We start from the raw sequence: 19,347 nt of genomic DNA, 5'->3' as shown, positions 1-19,347 counted from the left end.
CTCCAAACAAAAAAGGAGGCGTACACACTTTGGAAGGGAGGGGCCATCACAAGAGAGGACTATACCACAGCAGCTCAGGAATGTAGGGGGGCAGTCAGGAAGGCCAAGGCGGAAATGGAGCTGGGACTAGAGACCCAGATCAAGGACAACAAGAAGTCCTTTTTCAAATAGATAGGGGGGCAAAAGAAGGTGCCAAGTAATGTGGAGCTTCTGCAGGACACGCTAGGAAATCTGGTCATCTCACCTGACGGTAAAGCTGACATATTCAACAATTTCTTTGCCTCCATACTTCTGAGGAGGGACCCGGATATCTCCCCCACTGCCCCCCCCCCCCCCAAGGGCCCTGTGGGTGGCACATCCAGGCCTAGGATTAATGAGAACCTTGTCAGGGAACTTCTGGAGGGATTAGATGTATTTAAATCCGCAGGTCCTGATGATCTCCACCCCAGAGTGCTGAAGGAACTAGCGGGGGTCATTGTGGGACCTCTGGCACACCTCTATGAGCACTCATGGCACTCAGGCAATGTGCCAGAGAACTGGAAAAGGGCCAATGTGGTCCCCATCTTCAAAAAAGGGAGGAAGGAGGACCCAGGAAACTATAGGCCCATGAGTCTTACCTTGGTCCTGGGGAAGCTTTTCAAAAGAATTATCCTGGCACATGTCCAGGAAAGGCCAGCAGGGGAGGTTATGCTTAGGGACAACCAGCATGGGTTCATTAGGGGCAGGTCTTGTCAAACCAACCTGGTTGCCTTCTATGACCAGGTCACCAAGTCCTTGGATGCAGGTGTCACAGTGGATATAGTCTTTCTGGACTTCAGGAAGGCCTTCGACAGTCTCTCACCCCATTCTCAGTAAGAAACTAGGAGACAGTGGTGTTGATGCCTACACGGTCAGATGGGTCACTAACTGGCTGGAGGGCCGCACCCAGAGGGTGGTGGTGGATGGGTCTTATTCAGCCTGGAGGAATGTGGGCAGTGGGGTTTCCCAGGGCTCGGTCCTCGGGCCTGCACTATTCAACATCTTCATCAGTGACTTGGGCGAGGGGGTAGAAAGCACCCTGTTCAAGTTCGCAGATGACACTAAGATGTGGGGGGAAGTGGGTACGCTAGTAGGAAGGAACAGGCTGCAAGCAGATCTAGACAGGTTACAGGGGTGGGCCGAAGAGAACAGGATGGGGTTCAACACTGACAAGTGCAGAGTAATGCACCTGGGGAGGAAGAACCAGCAGCACACCTACAGGCTGGGGAACTCCCTTCTCGCCAGTGTTGGGACAGAAAAGGATCTTGGAGTCATCATTGATGCCACAAAGAACATGGGCCAACAGTGTGGGGATGCGGTCAGGAAGGCTAACCATACCTTGTCGTGCATCCACAGATGCATCTCAAGCAGGTCCATGGAGGTGATCCTCCCCCTCTACGCAACACTGGTCAGGCCACACCTGGAGTACTGTGTCCAGTTCTGGGTGCCACACTTCAGGAGGGATGTGGCTAATATGGAGAGGGTCCAAAGGAGGGCCACCCGCATAATCAGGGATCAGCAGGGCAGGCCCTACGAGGAGAGGCTGAGGGACCTGAACCTGTTCAGCCTCCAAAAGAGAAGGCAGAGAGGGGATCTAGTGGCAGTCTACAAACTAGTCAGAGGGGACCAGCAGGCATTGGGAGAGTCCCTGTTCCCCCGAGCAGTCCCGGAAGTTGCAAGAAACAACAGACACAAGCTAACAGAGGGTAGTTTCAGGCTAGACATTAGGAAGTGTTATTTCACTGTCAGGGCGGCTAGGACCTGGAACCAACTTCCAAGAAAAGTGGTGCTGGCTCCTACCCTGGAGGTCTTTAAAAGGAGGCTGGACAAACATCTGGCCGGGGTCTTTTGACCCCAGTACTCTTTTCTGCCACGGCAGGGGGTCGGACTAGATCTCCTCTGGTCCCTTCCGACCCTACCAACTATGAAACTATGAAGTTTGAGATGAAAACGTGTCAGATAAGTTTAGGATGTTTTGGGTGCTTTCTAAACTTCCCTCATTTTGGAGGGTATTCTTTTTACTTCAGTTACCTCTCTTTTGCAAATGTTTTAAATCCCTACAGTACTAATATAAACTATTTGCTTTAAAAATGAACAGTAATGAAAGATAGGTTATGCAAAGAATTATTTATCCAAAGTATTTTATATTCCTTTGATGAATAATTCTTTTGTTTCCTATCTTTTATGTCTCTGTTACAAGTTGCATCCATTATATCCCTTAAAAGATTTTAATGAATTTTTAAACATTCAAAGTTTGTCCATCAGTACTCTCCAAAAAGACACAAAATATACTCTTCAAGTTCTAACGTAATCAAAATGTTTCCTAATTACACAGTGACAGGGATGATTACAGCATTTAAATCCATATTGTAAAATATGAAACTGGCACATCTGGGGATTTTAGTGCTTCTATTAAATTGGGCTGTTTTAAATACAAATTTAATTTTACCTCATCTGCCTGAGGCAAGTAGGGGTTAATTCTAACATATGAAGCTGCATGAGGAATAATACGTATTTGTAGATTTCATAATTATAGTGAGTATATCGTACAGCAGAAGAAATTAGTAGTGTATGAACAATTCAGATATAAATATGAACCAACTCAGGATCAGGGTAGATTCTGATTGTAGCTCTATTCTACAGCAAATCAGAGTACTCTATGACTGTTCCTAGAGCGTAAACGATGTAGCTTGCATATGAAGGAGTTCTAATAGACTTTCTTGTTACCCAACTCTGCTACTTGGACTATGCATTGAGTTCAAAATTTAGTCCTGGGTATTGGAACTTCGATGAAAAAAAGGAAAATCTAAACTTTAGAACTATATTAATTTCCCATATGTTTTTAAAAATGTTACCACAATGCTTTGTGGATGCTTGGGTATCTCTATATTATTCTATATTACCTCTTGGTGTGGTTCAGCAAAGATAAGCAGTAACCAAAATATATTCTTTCTATGACAGCTAAACACAAGTTTGTCTTGGTTCAGTTCATGGTGTAACAGTTTCTTTTTGAACAAGAGAATATATTTTAAGGAAAAAAAATATTGATTAAAAATTGCCAGCAATGGAGAGTTCACTGCAGTCCTTCGGAAGTGCCACTATGGTTAATTACCTTCACTGGTAAAAATGGCTCTTTTTTCTGGTATGAATGTGTCTAATTTCAACTTTCAGATGTTACAACATGTTACCCTTTGGTTTACAGATCCCTCTATTATCAAAACTGTGTTCCCTATGTAGGTGTTCTAATGAAACCACCTTAATGATCCTTAAATTTCTGTTTGTTAAATTAAGCATATTGAACTCCTTGTGTCTTTCACTGTAACTCATTTTTCCATACCTTTATTCATTCTCAGTACTCTTGTTTAAGTTTGTTCCAAATGATAAACCTCCTTCATGAACTGTAGACACTGGTATAATGTTTACTCTATGCCATTGTGTTCCAGGGATGGGGTACTCACTCAGACCCCCATGCCTTTGGAGTTCTGTCACACCCACAGGGCATCAGGGGGAGAGACTAAGTCATCCTACTGCTGGCCCTTAAAGGTAAATTCCATATGCTATATCCTCCTTCTTTACTCTAGGAGCTCCCTCTTAAATAGTTGAATGTTCACCAGGTGCTACTTTAATTTGGAACGTTTCAGGATCGTAGAGCCAGAGGTTGCTACCACTTGGCTCACTGGTGGGGTTTAACCTTTACTGCTATCCCATTATATAGTCCTTGTACTTGACAGGCAATCTCACCACATGCCCACTCTTAGTTTGCGTGGTGTCATCAGGTTCCTCTGTGGGTACTGGTGGATTCTTTGGAATGTGATGAAACTCTTGCTCGTGGTGGTCTGGTTCTTCTTCTGAAGTGTGTTCTGCTTCTATCTTTTGAAGTACATCAACATGTTCTTGTTCTGCTGATACTGATAAGTAATCCTTTCTTAAGTGTCTTCTGTTCCTCCTGTAAACATTGCCACTGAGGGGTTTTACTATGCAGGAGCATGGTTCATCCCTTTTTGCTATGATGGACACTGGTGCCCAACCTGTACTTGTTTGCATCCTTACTTTCTCCCCCTCTCATAGGGGTGGCAAAAATGCAGCCATGCAGTCGTCATAGTGCTCCTTTTGGCACCTTTAAAGGTTCTGCAACTTGTGGGAGGCATTCGATGGTAGTCTAGCAGTTAGCACCACTGTTGTAGCAGGGAGGGTACTGTGCAAAAGTCTCCCCATCAGAAGCTTCACTGAAGCATACTCAAGACCGATAATGAGCGTGTTGCTCAGACTGAGTAAAGCCAGATATAGCTCAGAGCCATCCTGCAAAGTTTTCTTAAACATTGATTTGATGGCCTGAACAGTGGGTTCAGCCTGACCATTGGATTATAGGTAACCTGGGCTAGAATGGGTGATGGTTATGCCCCAATCAGTCATAAATTGTTTCATCATGTGACTTGCAAATGGCATGTGATCACAGATAATCTCTTTAGGTATGCCATGGTGAGCAAACACAGACTTCATTATGGCCACTACCATGCCAGCTTTCTTGTCTGGCAGGTGCAAAACTTCAGGGTACTTGAAATAATAGTCGACTATGATCAAATAAGACTGTCCCCATAGATCAAAAATGTCTGCTGCCAGTTTTAGCTAAGGCAAGTCTGGGATCTCATGTGAGATCCTGGGCTCTTTCTGATTACTGAGTTGGAGCTCTTGACAAGGTGTGCAATTTGAAATCCATTGCTTGATGTAGGCATTCATTTTAAGCCAATACATGATTTGTCGAGCTCATGCTTTCAACCTGTGTATGCCGTGATGGGGTGAGTGAAGCAATGTCAACATGTTGGTCCTCACACCACTTGGAATGATTATATTCAGCAGAATCATAAGCAAATCATCTTGAATCTGGATTTGGCCCCTGAGAGGCCAGTAGGGCTTTAGTTCAGGTTTGACTTGTTTTTGCCTGCTCAGCCATTCATTAAAATGCTGTGCTCTAAGGGCTTGTAGTTCCTTGTCAGACTTTGTGTGCTCCTGTAACTGCTAGAGTAACTGGTCACTGAGTGGCTCCATTTCCACCAGACCATGAATCACCTTTTCTGAGTGAAAAATATCAGGTGCAGGAGGAGGAGTGAGTGTTGTGGCTCTAGAAAGCATGTCAGCCGCTAACATGACTTTGCCTTTGGTATAGTGAATCTGGATGTCATATTTTTGCAGTTGGAACAGCATCCTCTGTAGCCGTGCTGGAGCCTTTCCTATGGGCTTCACAAAAAATCACTTCCAGGGGTTTGTGGTCCAACTGAACCCGTACCTGGGTGCCATACACCTATTGGTGGAACTTTGTCATGGTGAAGACAATTGCCAGAAGTTATTTTTCAATCTGCGCATAATTTCTCTTGGATTGTGTTAGAGCCCTCATAGTATACATAATTGGTTGATTCTGCTGAAACAGATATGCTCCTAAGGCATCTTTGAACCTCTTGGCTTGGATTTCCAGCTGCTCTGCTGGACTGAAGTACCTGAGTACAGGTGCCTTTGTGATGGTTTGCTTGAGCTTATCCAGGGCTGCCTGATACTCGGGTCCCCATTGCTGGAAAACATCATTCCTGAGAAGCACTCTCAGTGGGGCCATCAAGGTTGACTCATGTGGAATGTACTGCACCAGGTACTGAATGGTTCTGAGGAGTCTCTGAAGGCCTTCTTTTGTCTGTTGGAGAGGACATCCTCTTGATGGCTTCCACTTTGTCATTGTCTGGTTTGACACCATCTTTTGGCAAGATATGGCCCATATACCTAACACTGTTGACTAAAAACTATATTTTTTCCTTATTAAACTTTACTCCTTTCAGATATGCTGTCTCCGGGACTGGTTTCAGGGAATTTCTCTACACCCATGCACAACTAGTGGTACTGTTGGGTTGACATAGATGTGGTGGGTACCAGGAAATTGGCCCAAACCTTCAAAAATGTCCAGGTATAGTTTGAGAAGTTCTGCCTTGGTTGCAGGTGCTGTCAGACCCATTCCATGGACTCATCTGATAAGGTCTAAGGTGGTGCATGCTACCCTACCAAGTATTGGTGGGTCACTGTTGTCTGTTATATAAAAAGTTAAATCAGATTCATTAGCACCAGAGTTGTAGTGTGCAATGATTGCACCTTTTGGTTTGATGCGTGTACTGTCAAAGCAACCAATGTAACATGAGCTGGAGTCTTGTGTACTTTGCCTTGCAAAGATTTTGCTACATCTGCATGGATAGTGTTTGCTTCTGTTCCAATATTTAACTTAAAAAAAACTGGCAAACCAGCAATCATGACTGTGCTATACCAGGCATTCTGGTTATCAAAGGCCCGTGAATGCTGCCCTGCAGACACTGTGCTGAAATATAGGGTGCTGACTCCTTTTGCAGACCTTGGAGCCTCTCCCTTTGATATGCACATTTTCACAAAGTGGTTTACTTCAGAGCATTTGTAACAAGTTTGTCCAAAAGCTGGGCGGGACATAGGCTTGTGTGTGCTTCCATACGCTCTGCAAACTCTGCCTTTATTAGCTTGATTGCCCACCTGTGAAGCAAAATTCACTGATGGTTTGCTTTGTTTTTGCAAAGTGCTCTAGCAGCTCTGCTTTTGCTTAGCTGTGTGCAAGCTTGCTTCTGCAGACATAACTGGAGCCTGAGCACTTATGAGAGCCTTTGCCCTGCAGATATCTGCAGCCTGTACTAGAGTGGGGGGGGGGGGGGGGATTTCCCAGAAGCCTTTCTTTGAGTTTCCAGTTACTTATGCTGAAAACAATTTTGTCGCTCAACATAACATCCTCAGCACATCCAAATTCACAATGCTGAGCTCTGCTTCTGAGCTCTGTAACAAAATTATCTATGAATGTAGCCTCAAAGTATCTAAGTTGCCAGAACTGATACCTTTCAAAAACAGGGTATTTTCTGGATTTGCACTAGTTCTTGAATGCTGCAAGCACCAATGCAAGGGTTTTGTCATTAGGGTCTGCAAACACCCCTTGCATGTTGTAAATTTCTAGGGCTTTATCTCCAGTGCAGTGAAACATGGACTGCAATTTTATAATGCTCTCTGCCTCTTCCTCAACCTTTGTGACTGCAAGGTATAAATCGAAGCTTCTGTTCCTATCTCCTCCAATTCTCCCCATGATTTCCTGTAAAGGATAATGCTGATGGAGATTTGAAATGCTCCATTTTTTTTTCTTTGAATGAAAGCTGTAACCCCTTCAATCAGGCTGCTGGTGACTCCACCGAGAGACGGGTCATTTCTGACACCATATAATGTTTACTCTATGCTATTGGGCTCCAGGGATGGAGTACTCACTCAGACTTCCATGCCTTTAGGGTTCTGTCCTTGAGTCAGCATTCAGCAGAGACCGATGGGGTGGTAAACAGCTTTATCTTTATTAGGAACAGGATTCAGCAACTCACATGCTGACAGCTTGCACTGAAAACTACAACTACCCACCACCACCAACCACACCCACGGGGCATCAAGGGAGAGACTGGGTTGTCCCACTGTTGGCCCGTTCCATATACCACACTGGAATTGGGCACAGCATTTTAGGAACAATTTCACCAATTCCAAATTTAAAGATTACATAAATTCTTTTTTTACATAAATTCTTTTTTTTTTTTAAATCAAAACTGTACAATTGTTGGGGGGGGGGGGTTAAATTGGCAACCATGTGCTTTTCATTTATATCAGTTTATGATGGGAGCATGAAGCATGAAAGTTACTCATGACTTAGCTTGCAGCTCTCATGATATTTAAACCTTTATTTTCATTAAGCTATTTTACTATGATCTCAATCTCTCTCAATCTTCATCATATGGAATATATAGTGATGCACTAGAAATATCTTTTTCAGCAGGACTTTGTAGGGAACCAGATTACTTACCAGTGGTTAAGTAAAACATAATTTTTTTTAATAATACCAAAGAAATAAACCAAAATTATATTATATGGGCTCTATAATCCACATTTTTTTTTTTGGCTTGGATTCAGATGATACTTAGCAGCATGAAAGAGAAATCCCACTTTCATAGACATTAGGGTTGGAAGCGACCTCGCAAGATCATCGGGTCCAGTCTCCTACCCAAGGGTCAGGAAGTCAGCTGGGGTCAAATGACCCCAGCAAGATAGGCATCCAAGTGTTTCTTGAAAGTGTTCAGAGTAGGTGCTTGCACCACTTCTGGGGGAGTCTATTTCAGGGCCTGGAGACTCAGACAGTAAAGAAGTTTCTCCTTATGTCCAGCCTAAAATGGTCTTCCAGGAGCTTGTGACTGTTTGATCTTGTCTTCCCTTGAGGTTGACCTGGTGAACAGACATTCTCTTAGTTCCCGATGCACATCCCTTATGTACTTATAGGCTGCCACCAAGTCACCCCTGAGCCTGCACTTCTCCAGGCTGAAGAGTCCCATGGCTCTCAGCCTTTCTTCATAAGTCCTGCTCTCTTGTCCTCTCATCACATGCGTGGATCTCCTCTGGACTCTTTCAAGCTTCTTCACATCCTTTCTGAATTGCAGAGCTGAGAATTGGATACATTATTCCATCTGTGCCCTCACCAAGGTGGAGTAAAGTGGGAGGATGACTTCCTAGGTCTTGCTTGAGATGCATCGGTAGATGCAAGCCAGAGTTTTGTTTGCTTGCCAGCTGCAGTATAGCATTGGTGGCTCATGTGCATTTTGTGGTCAATCATGACCCCCAAGTCTTTTTCAGTCATGGTGCTAGCGAGTGTAGCACTGTCAAACCTATAACTATGATGTGGGTTTTTTCTCCCAAGGTGGAGCAGCTGTGTTGAATGTCATCAGATTGTCATCCACTCACTTTGCGTGCCTGTTGAGGTTGGCCTGGATCGCCAGCCAGCCTATCCTCAAGTGTGACCACACTTGGTCATAGTTTGGTGTCATCAGCAAACAGCCAGTCTGCTTCTGACGCTAGAGTCCAGATCATCAATAAATGCATTAAAAAGCACAGGTCTGAGAACAGAGCTCTGAGGGATGCCACAGGTCATCATGCATTATGTTGACTCGGTTCCATCAATTATCATTCTCTGGGTCTGACCACAGAGCCAGTTCCCCAGCCATTGGACCATAAGCTTGGTGAGGCCACTGTTCCCCAATTTTGCCATGAGGACATCATGGGACACCAGGTCAAAGGCTTTTTCGAAGTTCAAATATAATATATCAACCTCTTCTCCTTTCTCCATGTGATGCGTCACCTGGTTATAGAATGAAATAAGATTGATCGAGCAAAACCTACCCGCAATGAAGCTGTGTTGGCCATCTCTTAGAATGTTGCCTTCCATTAGTCTGTTGTTAATGGGGTTTTTTATTATTTTTTCAAAGATCATTCCAGGGATTGAAGGAAAATTGATTAGCCTGTAGTTCCCTGGATCTTCCTTTTCTTAAAGTTAGGCACCACATTGGCCCTCATCCAATCTTAAGGTACTTCACTTGAGTGCCATGAGTTCTCAGATATCCTCACCAATGGCTGTGTTATGATTGCAGCCAGTTCCTTTAGCACTCTTGGGTGCATTCTTTCCGGTACAGCTGATTTGTGGATGTCCAGTCTCTTAAGGTGATCCCTCACAATATCTACTTTCTTCTTCTCCAGGATTTAAGATTTCATGTTTTAAATAAGTCACTGGGTATTATGTTGCTAAAATAAGTTTGTCTCACTTTTTGTGGGCTAACTGATGCACTGTAAGAAGTTTGAATGACCTATTCATTTCAAAACACATCAGGTGCATCTACACATTCATTAATGTGCTTTTGATAATGTGCATTAAATTTAGTACCTCCATTATGAGGTACTAGAAAAAGGCATATTAGTTGATTTTAATGTGCATTAGCAAAAGTGCATTTTTTTTGTGATATATTAAGATAAGCTAATGTGCATTACAGCGCATGAATAGACACACCCACTGACTCACACATGCAGGGATTCATAACATTCATAGCATAATTAATAAAATTAACTATTTTGTAGAGGTGCACTGGTACATCAGTCCAATATCAGATTGACACTGATATAAAGAAAATTGACTGCATCAGAAATCAGCCTGATGTGGCCAATAATGTAGCTGATAAATGCCCCATACATGCACACAGCCACAGCACAGCATGTACCTGGCAAGGAGCTCAGCTTGAGCTGCATGCAACTGATAAGTCTGTTGTGCTGGAAGGGGATGGGGGAGGGGAGGGAAGGGTCATGGGGGGGCAAATCAAGGCCCCCATGGTGAGGGAGGGAGTGGGGCCTGGCCAGGCGCTGCCATTGCATGCACCCTGGGAGGGCATGGGGGGGCGGGGGGAAAGAGTGTGCCCCTGGATCTTCATGGGTGGGCTGTAGCTGCATGCTGGGGCTGTGCTGGGCTCTTTCTGGAGGGGGTTGGGCCAGGCTGAGCTTGGGGCAAGAGGTGGAAGCATTGGGAGGGAGGCTATAGGGGGGGCTGCAGCCACCTCAAAATTCACTGTGCTCCCCAAAGCCCTCCTCCCAGTGCTGCCATTATCCCCAAGCACAGCCTTCCCCTGCCCCCACTGGGAAGAGCCTGGCACCGTCCCTGGCTCCAGCCCACAGCTGCACCCTACCCCACCCCGTGCAGATCTGGTGGCACATTCCTCCCCATGCCCTCCCAGGGTGCATGCAGCAATGGGAGCTGCTCCTCCCTTTCACCACAGCAGACTTACCAGCTGGACACTGTTCTTCAAACTGCCAGGCTGCATATTGGAAATTGGATCAGTATTGGCTGATATGGCTCCTTAAAAATCAGTTATCAGTATCAGCCCCAAAATCTCTATTGGTGCACCCCTCCTATTTTGTGTTCCATCATAATATAGAAGAAAGGGGGTGGAGGGATCACAGTATAAAGATCTGCCTAATCAACTGCAAACTAGGTTGGTTTTGAATGAATATTATGTGTTTGAGAGATACTTCCTCTTTTCTCCATTCCCTCCTCTCTCCTTTTCTGAAAAGAGGCATAATCAGGTATATCCCGAGGGGTTATGGCAATGCAGCACTCATCGTACCCCCCACCCCGCTCCCTTTGGCGGTCACACATCAACTCTTAAAACAAGGTCTGGCTGAAGCCTCTGCTTTCACAGGGTGCTGGAGCCTGGAGTGAAGTGCTGCTTCTGCCATGCATCCTCTCCTTTCCCTGCATGCTGAATTCAGTGGGGAGGGAAAGGAAGAAATAGAAGAAACACTAATGACTATTCTCCAGAGCTTTGGGAAAGCAGAGGCTCTGGCCAGCCCCCACCCCAATCAGCTGATGAGGTCAGAGCTTACTGCTTACCTGGAACTCATGCAGGGACTTGCACTTACCAGGAAGTATGCTTAGGACTCACTTTGCATGCATGGCACAGCCAAGGATTGGGGGGGGGGGGGGGGAGGGGGGTATGGAACTCTTGCCCCATTGCCCTGTTCCTGGATCCACTATTGGGCATAATGGAGCTAAATGGATATTTGAACACCTTCATGGAGAGGTCAATTTCTACAAACTATAGGGCGTGCACATTTTATGAAATGAAGCCTAAACACAAGGGATCTATATGTTTGTATGAAACCAAGGGTGTGGCCTCCTAACACTATCAACCAGAGTGCAAGTATTATTAGATTTTTAAAATCTTCCCTACCGTCTCAGATTGGTGTGACCTTGGAAAAGTACTTTTTGGGTGGAACTTAGAAAAGTATTACCATCCTTTTTTAAACAAATCTCACCCTAGAAATTATTTTTGAAATGCCATGGGAATACTTTTGGGTTTGTCCATTTGTAAATCACAGTGCCTTAGTTATTATGTGTAGGTATTCAGTATAAATTTGAGAGTGAGGAAGTGAAAACACCTCTACCAGTCATCAAAAATAGGCAATTTAGGAACAAAAAGTCACAACCTGCTATAGAACAGTTGCTCCTGCTGTTTTCCATTATCCAAGGACTCTACACAGCAAATTAGTAAGAGTTTTAACAGACTGTTTGAAGGTTCCAGTCTAGTGCAATATTCAAGCAGCACAGAGTTTTCTTTGACATTATTTTGATTTAAGACAGTGTGTCTTTCTGACAGGTAATGATTTCTAGGCACAACAACAGGGTATTGTGTAACATTTCCCAAGTTACACTAGAATTGATCAGGGGATGAATCTAAATTTTTGCAGGGTTTACTTGGTATATAATATAAATTAAATTATGTCTTGCATTGAATTTCCATAAAATTACAGGTTGTAGTACATTGCTTTCAATGGGAGTTGAATCAGATCCTCAGATATTTCTCCAGCTTGTTTGTTTTCTAGCATGTTATTGAAAATTCCAGGACAACATATGGTATGTTGCATAAATGCAACATATTTTTAGATTTTGATAATATTTCCTGTGATGCTTGTATAAAAAATTAAGAGAAAATGGCTAAATATTACTCCTTTAAAGGAATAGAAGCCATTTGAAATGTATCAGCTAAATTATTTTGCCTTCCCTACAGTGTACTACACTCTGTGTAATGGATTGTGTAGAATAAAGTTTGTCTCATAAATGACTATATTTCTGCTTATAAATTCAATATCTATGGTTAATGATTAAATCTATTAGAGTATTCTTCTTTGTATATTTAATACTAGTTTGTTTATAATTGGTTTCCAATCATTTCTCTGATTCAGGGACCTTGCTGTCTATCAGAGGTCCAGCTCTGAGTGGAGTGTTCAAGGCATACTAGAATATGAACAATAGTAATTATTGTACTCATTACATCTTGTTTTTCTTGAGGCAGTAGAACACTTATACATAGTTCTCAGAAGATCATATATACACTCTTTATATGCTCTCTCAGATGTTTACCAGCAGCCGCAAAGATGAAACTAAAAGAGAGCAGGCAATAATCAGACAGATGAAGTAGGACAAGTCATATTTCATTTTATCTTTAAGAGGCTTGTCCACTTTACTGTTTGGGTAGAATTATTCTAATATTATGAAAGACTTAATCTGTCTGTCTGTCCATAACACTTTATTCACACTCTGATTGCAAATCAGAGTGTGAAGAAGGGTATGGACAGGTGGCAGCGTGCTGCCATGATGGCGGGGATGCAGGTAATGGAGTGGGGGATGGCGAGGCTTGCACAGCTGGCCTTGCCCCCCGCCCTGCTCCCTGGAGGCAGTGGCAATGGAGCTGATGGAATGGAATGGGGGTGAGGCCAGCAGTGCTGGCCTCAGTCAGCCCCTCCCCCTTCCATCTTCACCACCTGCAGGGCTGACATGGCTGACACAGTGGGGAGGAGAGGGCATGCCATGGTGGTGGTAGCAGCGGTGGTGGTGGTAGCAATGGCAGCAGTGGGGGGAGGGGAGGGGAGGAGTGGGCCCAGTCTCAACACGGAGGGGGCAGAAGGAGAAATGAGCCTGACTGGGGGGAGAAGCCAGCCCACGGTGGCAGTTGCTGGGGGTGGGGAGGAGTGAGCCTCCTCTCCCCCTCAGGCCCAGGACCACTCCTTCCTCACCTCTACTCCCCCGCATCAGCCCTCAGCCACCTCCTCCCAGCCCCCTGCCACCGCTGGGTTGGCCCAAGCCCACTGCTTCCCTCTCACAGTGCCAGCCCAGCTTCTCCCCACCCATGGGCCTGGTCTTCCCATGCATCAGACCCAGGCCTGCTCCTCCCCTCTCTCTGCCACTGTGGTGGGGAGAGGGGGAGCAAGTCCAGACTTCAAACAGCAGGAGGGAAGTGGGGAGCACGCCCCCAATGAAGGGGGCACAGGGATCCCTCCCCATCCACTCCCCCCATCATTTTTGATGGGCAGTTGGCTAGTCTTACAAATATCAGCAGGAAAACAAAAAAACCCTGATAAAAAGTTCCCTTTTTAAAAAGAAAATATCCAAAACCTCTGTCTTTGAGGTTTAAGTGTGCCCTATTAGAAATCTTTTAAAATTAGTCTGTATGATGCAGGGCTGTTGAACTGGCAGCATGAAGGCCATATGCAGCAAAAGTTTTTAAGTAGTAGACCTGAGCTTCCACCTGGCTACCCTGTCCCCTCCCCCTCCCCACCCCCACCCCCATGACTTCAGTTGTAGCAGGGGTATATGGTGTCTCAGCCATTGTGGGAGAATTTGGACATCCCTGACATAGTTTCTCTTTTAAGTTAAGGATAATGATGCATTCATGATGAAAAAGCTGTTCTAAATAGATTATTTCACTTTTTTTTTTTAAATTCATATTAAAATATTGTTGGTATGAAATCTAAGTTGATCCACATTTTCCTGGGATATTTATTTTTAGATAATGAAAAGGACAGAGCTGTGGAAAAGATTAGGGTAAAAATATCAAATAGCTATGTCCTTTTATAAGCACAAGAAAGTGCATGGACCTCTTGACTTGTAGCCTTTACCATCAAGCTAGGGAAGAATTTCCCTTTACTAAGCATGAGTCAGTCCCCCAATCCTCTTTTCTTAATAAAAAGGAATCAGACCTTGAAGGCCATACATATGGAATCTTTACTCATGTACAAGGTCTTCTAAAGCCATGTATCTTATTCTTTTTCTCTTTTTATCTCTCTCTCATATATCTATATTGATAGATATAAATATAGATATATCGTTACATTCCTGTCATATTTAAGTAATTTAATCTTTGGTATGCAATTTTCTACCTTCTCCCCGCAAATACATACACATTTCTTTTTGTCTGTATGTATGTGTTCCCTGAGCTCCCTGAAGACCACAACAACAATGGGCCACCCCATACTTCTAGCAGTAATTAAATTATTAAGGAAGGCCACAAATAGTTTATAATAACATGCACTTGAGGAAAACGTTGGGCAAGATTTTTAACTAATATAAATTCGTGTTGTTTCATTGAAGTCAATACACCTACATTGATTTCCACCACCTGAGATTCTGACTCATGAAAAAAGAATTAAAATTCACTAGATAACTGATTCTTTCAGCTCTGATAATGACATAACCACCTAAACTTCCTCTGTTCTTTAGCTCTGCCATGGTGAGCAAATAGAGTCATCTAAAAATTACCTTTGTACATTTTGAGAAATATATTTTTCCAGTTAATTCAGATAATCTTCTAGAAAACAAGGGGGGAAAAAAGCTTATGCTGTTAAGCTGCCCATTTACCAAAGATCCGCCTATTTTTTCCCAGTGTATGTCACCATCCTCACTTCTGACAGAGAAAGTGACTCCATGCATCTGATGCTGTTACATATCTCAGTAAGATAATTGAAACTGAACTTGTGCAGCAATATAAGATCATAGATAAGTGAAAGGTAGAGATAAATGATGGCTTTATAATTTTCACTGCATTCATTTACAGTTTGATGTGTTTCATTCTGATCAGTTTCTTTTTGCAGCTAGAAATGTAACTCACCCAATATCACACCTTGAAAGAGTCTCTTAGGTAAGGATGCTACTCCGGTAAGAAAGGAGAAAAGAGGCAAGCCTGGTCATCATTCTGGTCTAGGTTCCCTTAATTCTGGTTTATGGAATAAAATATAGTAAATAGCCTAAATCAAGTCCCACCTCCCTAATCATATCCATGCATCCTCATTCCTTACTTTAAAAAACATTTTAAAAGCTGACAGTTTCAGGGCTAGTTTCTGAGGGAACAAACATGCTCTTTTTTGAGCCTTTGTCTTGGAAGAGTATGAACAAACAGAAAGGAGTTTAAGAACAACAACATAGCACTGTGTGAGTACTAGTTCAAACAACTCAAAGAAGTTCTTCATATTGTTTACTTTTTAGTAGCAAAATATGTAGAGCTTTAGTAGCAAGATTTTTTTAGTAGCAAGCAACAATAACTATGCCACACAAGACAAAGGCCTCCACTGATGAATCTGATAACTCATACTGAAAACAAGTTGATACATCTGACTCCACTTCTTTCTCTTTAATTATTTTGCATCTTCTGAACCATAAAATTTATGAGCTTTGAGAAAGACAAGCTGAAATTGTGGCACTATTGAAGTCAGTGTGGAACTTCACCATTACCTTTGAATAAGCTCCAAATTTTCAGCCATTGGCTATTATCAGCGGAAGTTCTGTAGTTTCAAGAAATGACAGATATGGCCTATATTTTCAGGAAAGGTGAATGGGGATGTTTGTGATACAAAAACAAAACAAATATACCTGTGTATAAATACCAGGCATCAACAATGCAGACATTTTTTTTCTGAATTATTATAGGCCATTAATTCTGAAGTGTATTCCTCTAAAATATTATTCAAAATTAGTAGAAGAAACATTACAAACAGCATTTTTTTGTCCTAAATTGTCTTTAAAATGTCGTCAAATTTTTTAAATTAGAAAAATTCGGAAGCAAATTCATAATGATGTTAGTATCTGGAAATTACATTTGGTGAAGGAAGTTTGGCTAAAATGAGTACATTTTAATGAGATATACATTAGGGCTGTGTGAAGCTTCAGTTGCTAATTTGATTTGGCAGAGATTTGGCCCAATTCAATAGCCAAATCTCCAAATCTGAATTGAATCAGGAGACCCTTTAATCTCTCTGAATCAAAGCAGAACCCTCTGAATTGATTTGAAGAGATTCAGAAAGATCCAATGATTTAGACATAGTGTCAGGGTGCGGGGTCCTGCGGAATGGCCATGATCTCCCCAAGGCCACCTTCTTGTGTCAAGTTGGCCCAAAGGGCGCCCTCACTTCTCACCCACCATGTCTTTGATGGAGAATAAATATATGGGAGGCTGCCTTACATCCTCTCGGACATGGTTTGTTGTAATACCTGACCCCATGGACTCTCGGACACCTTGTGGGTCCCACTCTGCAATGGGTGCTTCAGGGGCACCTTAGCCTTATGGGCTATTCATGGCTTCAACCATCCCTTTACTATGCCCCAAGCCTTGCAGATGGAATTGACATTGTTCAGTCAGGGCCTTGTTATAATTTGGCCCCCTTGTTCTCTCTGGGCCCTGCCTGGCCCTGTCTTGCTCTGCCCCCTCTCACAATGCTGCCCCCTCTTCTGGGGCTTCTCCAAGATGACCCCCTGTCTGGGGCTTCTCCCAATAACATTGCCCCCCTCTCTAGGGCTTCTCACTGTGCTCCCCCCTTTTCTAGGGCTTCTCAAAATGCTGCCTCCCTTCTCTAAGGCTTCTCACACCTGCACTGGGGCTTCTCGCCAATGTCCCTCTCTGGGGCTGGGGTCCCCACACTGCTGTGGGTCCCCTATGAGGCCTCCTCCAAACCACTGGTCTTTAAGCAGCAACACAACACAAGCCCCTGGGCTGTAACAAATTCAAGCCGCCCGGCTAAAACATCATTCCAGCCTACCAGGGAATACTCCATCTCTCAGCAGTGTCAGATGCTGCTCCTGCAGTCAGGCCTAGCCTCTCTTCCCTGAGAGAACTCCTTCCCCCTTGGCTGCTGGCAGGGAACTCTCTGCCTGGTTTCAACCATGGGGTTTATATGTGCCAAGCCCTGTCCTCTTCAGTCAGCTGACCACTGGCAGGTGTGGGTCATTAATTACTCTAGTTGCCCTGGTGACCACGAGCTGGGCTCCTTACTCACTGCTAGGGCTCTTTCCCTAGCAGTTTCCCCTCTTTAGGAGCAGGGCACCTCAGTTCTCTGTGACACATAGATACAGCTTTAAATGTTTTTTCTACATGCCTCAAGGTACCAGGCAGCTTGTGAATGCTGAGTTGCTGGGGCGGATGGAGCATCCCACTGAGGCACGGGGGGGGGGGGTGTCCCCTGCGCACTTGGTAGCAGACCCAGAAGTCTGCCTCCAGAAGACCTGGTGCCTCCTGGGCCTGGGAGGGCACCCAGAGTCCCCCCACGGCCAACCGATAAGCCTGGGGGGGTATGGGGGGGGTCCACCACTGAGCACACGTGGTCCCCCCCACACTCCTGTGGGACGCTGTATCCGCCCCACCATCACAGTGTTCACGAGCCATGCCTAGTACCTCAAGGTATGTAGAAAAAGCATTTAAAGCTGTGTCTATGGCCAAATTGCTGATTCTCCAAATTAGCATCAAATCTTCAGATTTGGATTTGGCCAAATTGAACTGGAACATTGATCCAAATCAACAAATAGAATCACTGTCCCTGATTAGGGTCAAATTTGAATCTGAATTAAATACAGCCTGTTTTGCACACCCCTAATATACATATTGCTAATAATGGTTGAGAATTTTAAATATTATTTCTACAGATTATGCCCCAAATCATTAGAAAGAAACTTGTTTAGTGTGCTTACTTTCAATGGTATTACTTATAGGCTAAGTACAGATAGTGAAAAAGCTTGAGGCTGAATCGATTCAGTCTTTGCAGTTAGTCTAAACTGCGGAGATTAAACTGAGAAGCAAGTGAACAGACATTCACTTTTGATTTAGGATATACAGCCACATGCCTGCAGTGGCTCAAACCAGAAGCCAGGAGGTGCTAGAGCAAGCCTCCCAGCCTGGCAGCCCCTGCCAAAGGGAAGGGATTGAAGCTCCAAGGCTTTTTCCTCCTCTCAGCTAGAACATTGGGGTGTGGCCACACCTTAGCCTGGGGCTAGCATGCTGGAAGGTGGATGTTTAAATCCCCTCCCTGGCCCACACAGGACCCCAGCCTGGGTCTGCCTGGGTGGGAGGGCAGTGCCTGCCAGGCTTCTGCCCCCCACCCTCCACTCCCGGGGGAAAGAGGGAAGAAGCCCCTGCCAGGGTGAGCAGGATTTGGGAGGGGGAAAAAGTAGTGACACTGAATTCATAAAAGCTTCAACAAGAATAGTCCTTTCTCTGAAGCGAGCAAGTATTAAACACAGCAATGTGCTACCTCAAGTACACCACAAAAAACAACCAAAAATCTTCACCTAAGCTACAAAAGAGCCCAATAAAACACAGCGAGAGCACACACAACTTAGTCTGACTTAAAATGGAATGTAATAAACCAAAAATACAAGAGAAAGTCTTGCATAAATCTTATGTAATCCTGGGGGCAGAGTGTCTCATAGAGCCAGGTATCCAGAAAGTCCTTCTTGGGGAATCAGCAGGTGGTCTTAGGAGTTGAAATACAATTCCCACAGGTCTCATATCTACTTGGATTTTTACAGGTGCACTTGCACCCCCTTCTCCTTCTTGGATGCTTTGACATTAGCATGCTTACTACCTAGAACACCTTTGGCATGACTCTCATTCATTCAGTGTCTTTTGTCTCTGGTTCCGTATTACAGTCTCTCACCTTTTCCATGTTCTGTTTTATAATATAAATGTAGTTCTTTGGTCACACCAGCCCAAGCAGTCTGGGTCCCCCTCCTGTTCCCTTAGCTCTATCTCCAGCACATACATGCAATGATTCTGCCAGGTCTTTGTGAACACCTCTCACCTCTCAGTTTGGTCCTGCAGGACTTGGCTATGTGGTTATAGG

Source organism: Alligator mississippiensis, chromosome 3 (genome assembly GCF_030867095.1).
Source record: "Alligator mississippiensis isolate rAllMis1 chromosome 3, rAllMis1, whole genome shotgun sequence".
Lineage (NCBI taxonomy): Eukaryota > Metazoa > Chordata > Crocodylia > Alligatoridae > Alligator > Alligator mississippiensis.
The sequence above is the reverse complement of the archived record's forward strand: the minus strand, read 5'-3'. Positions refer to the sequence as shown.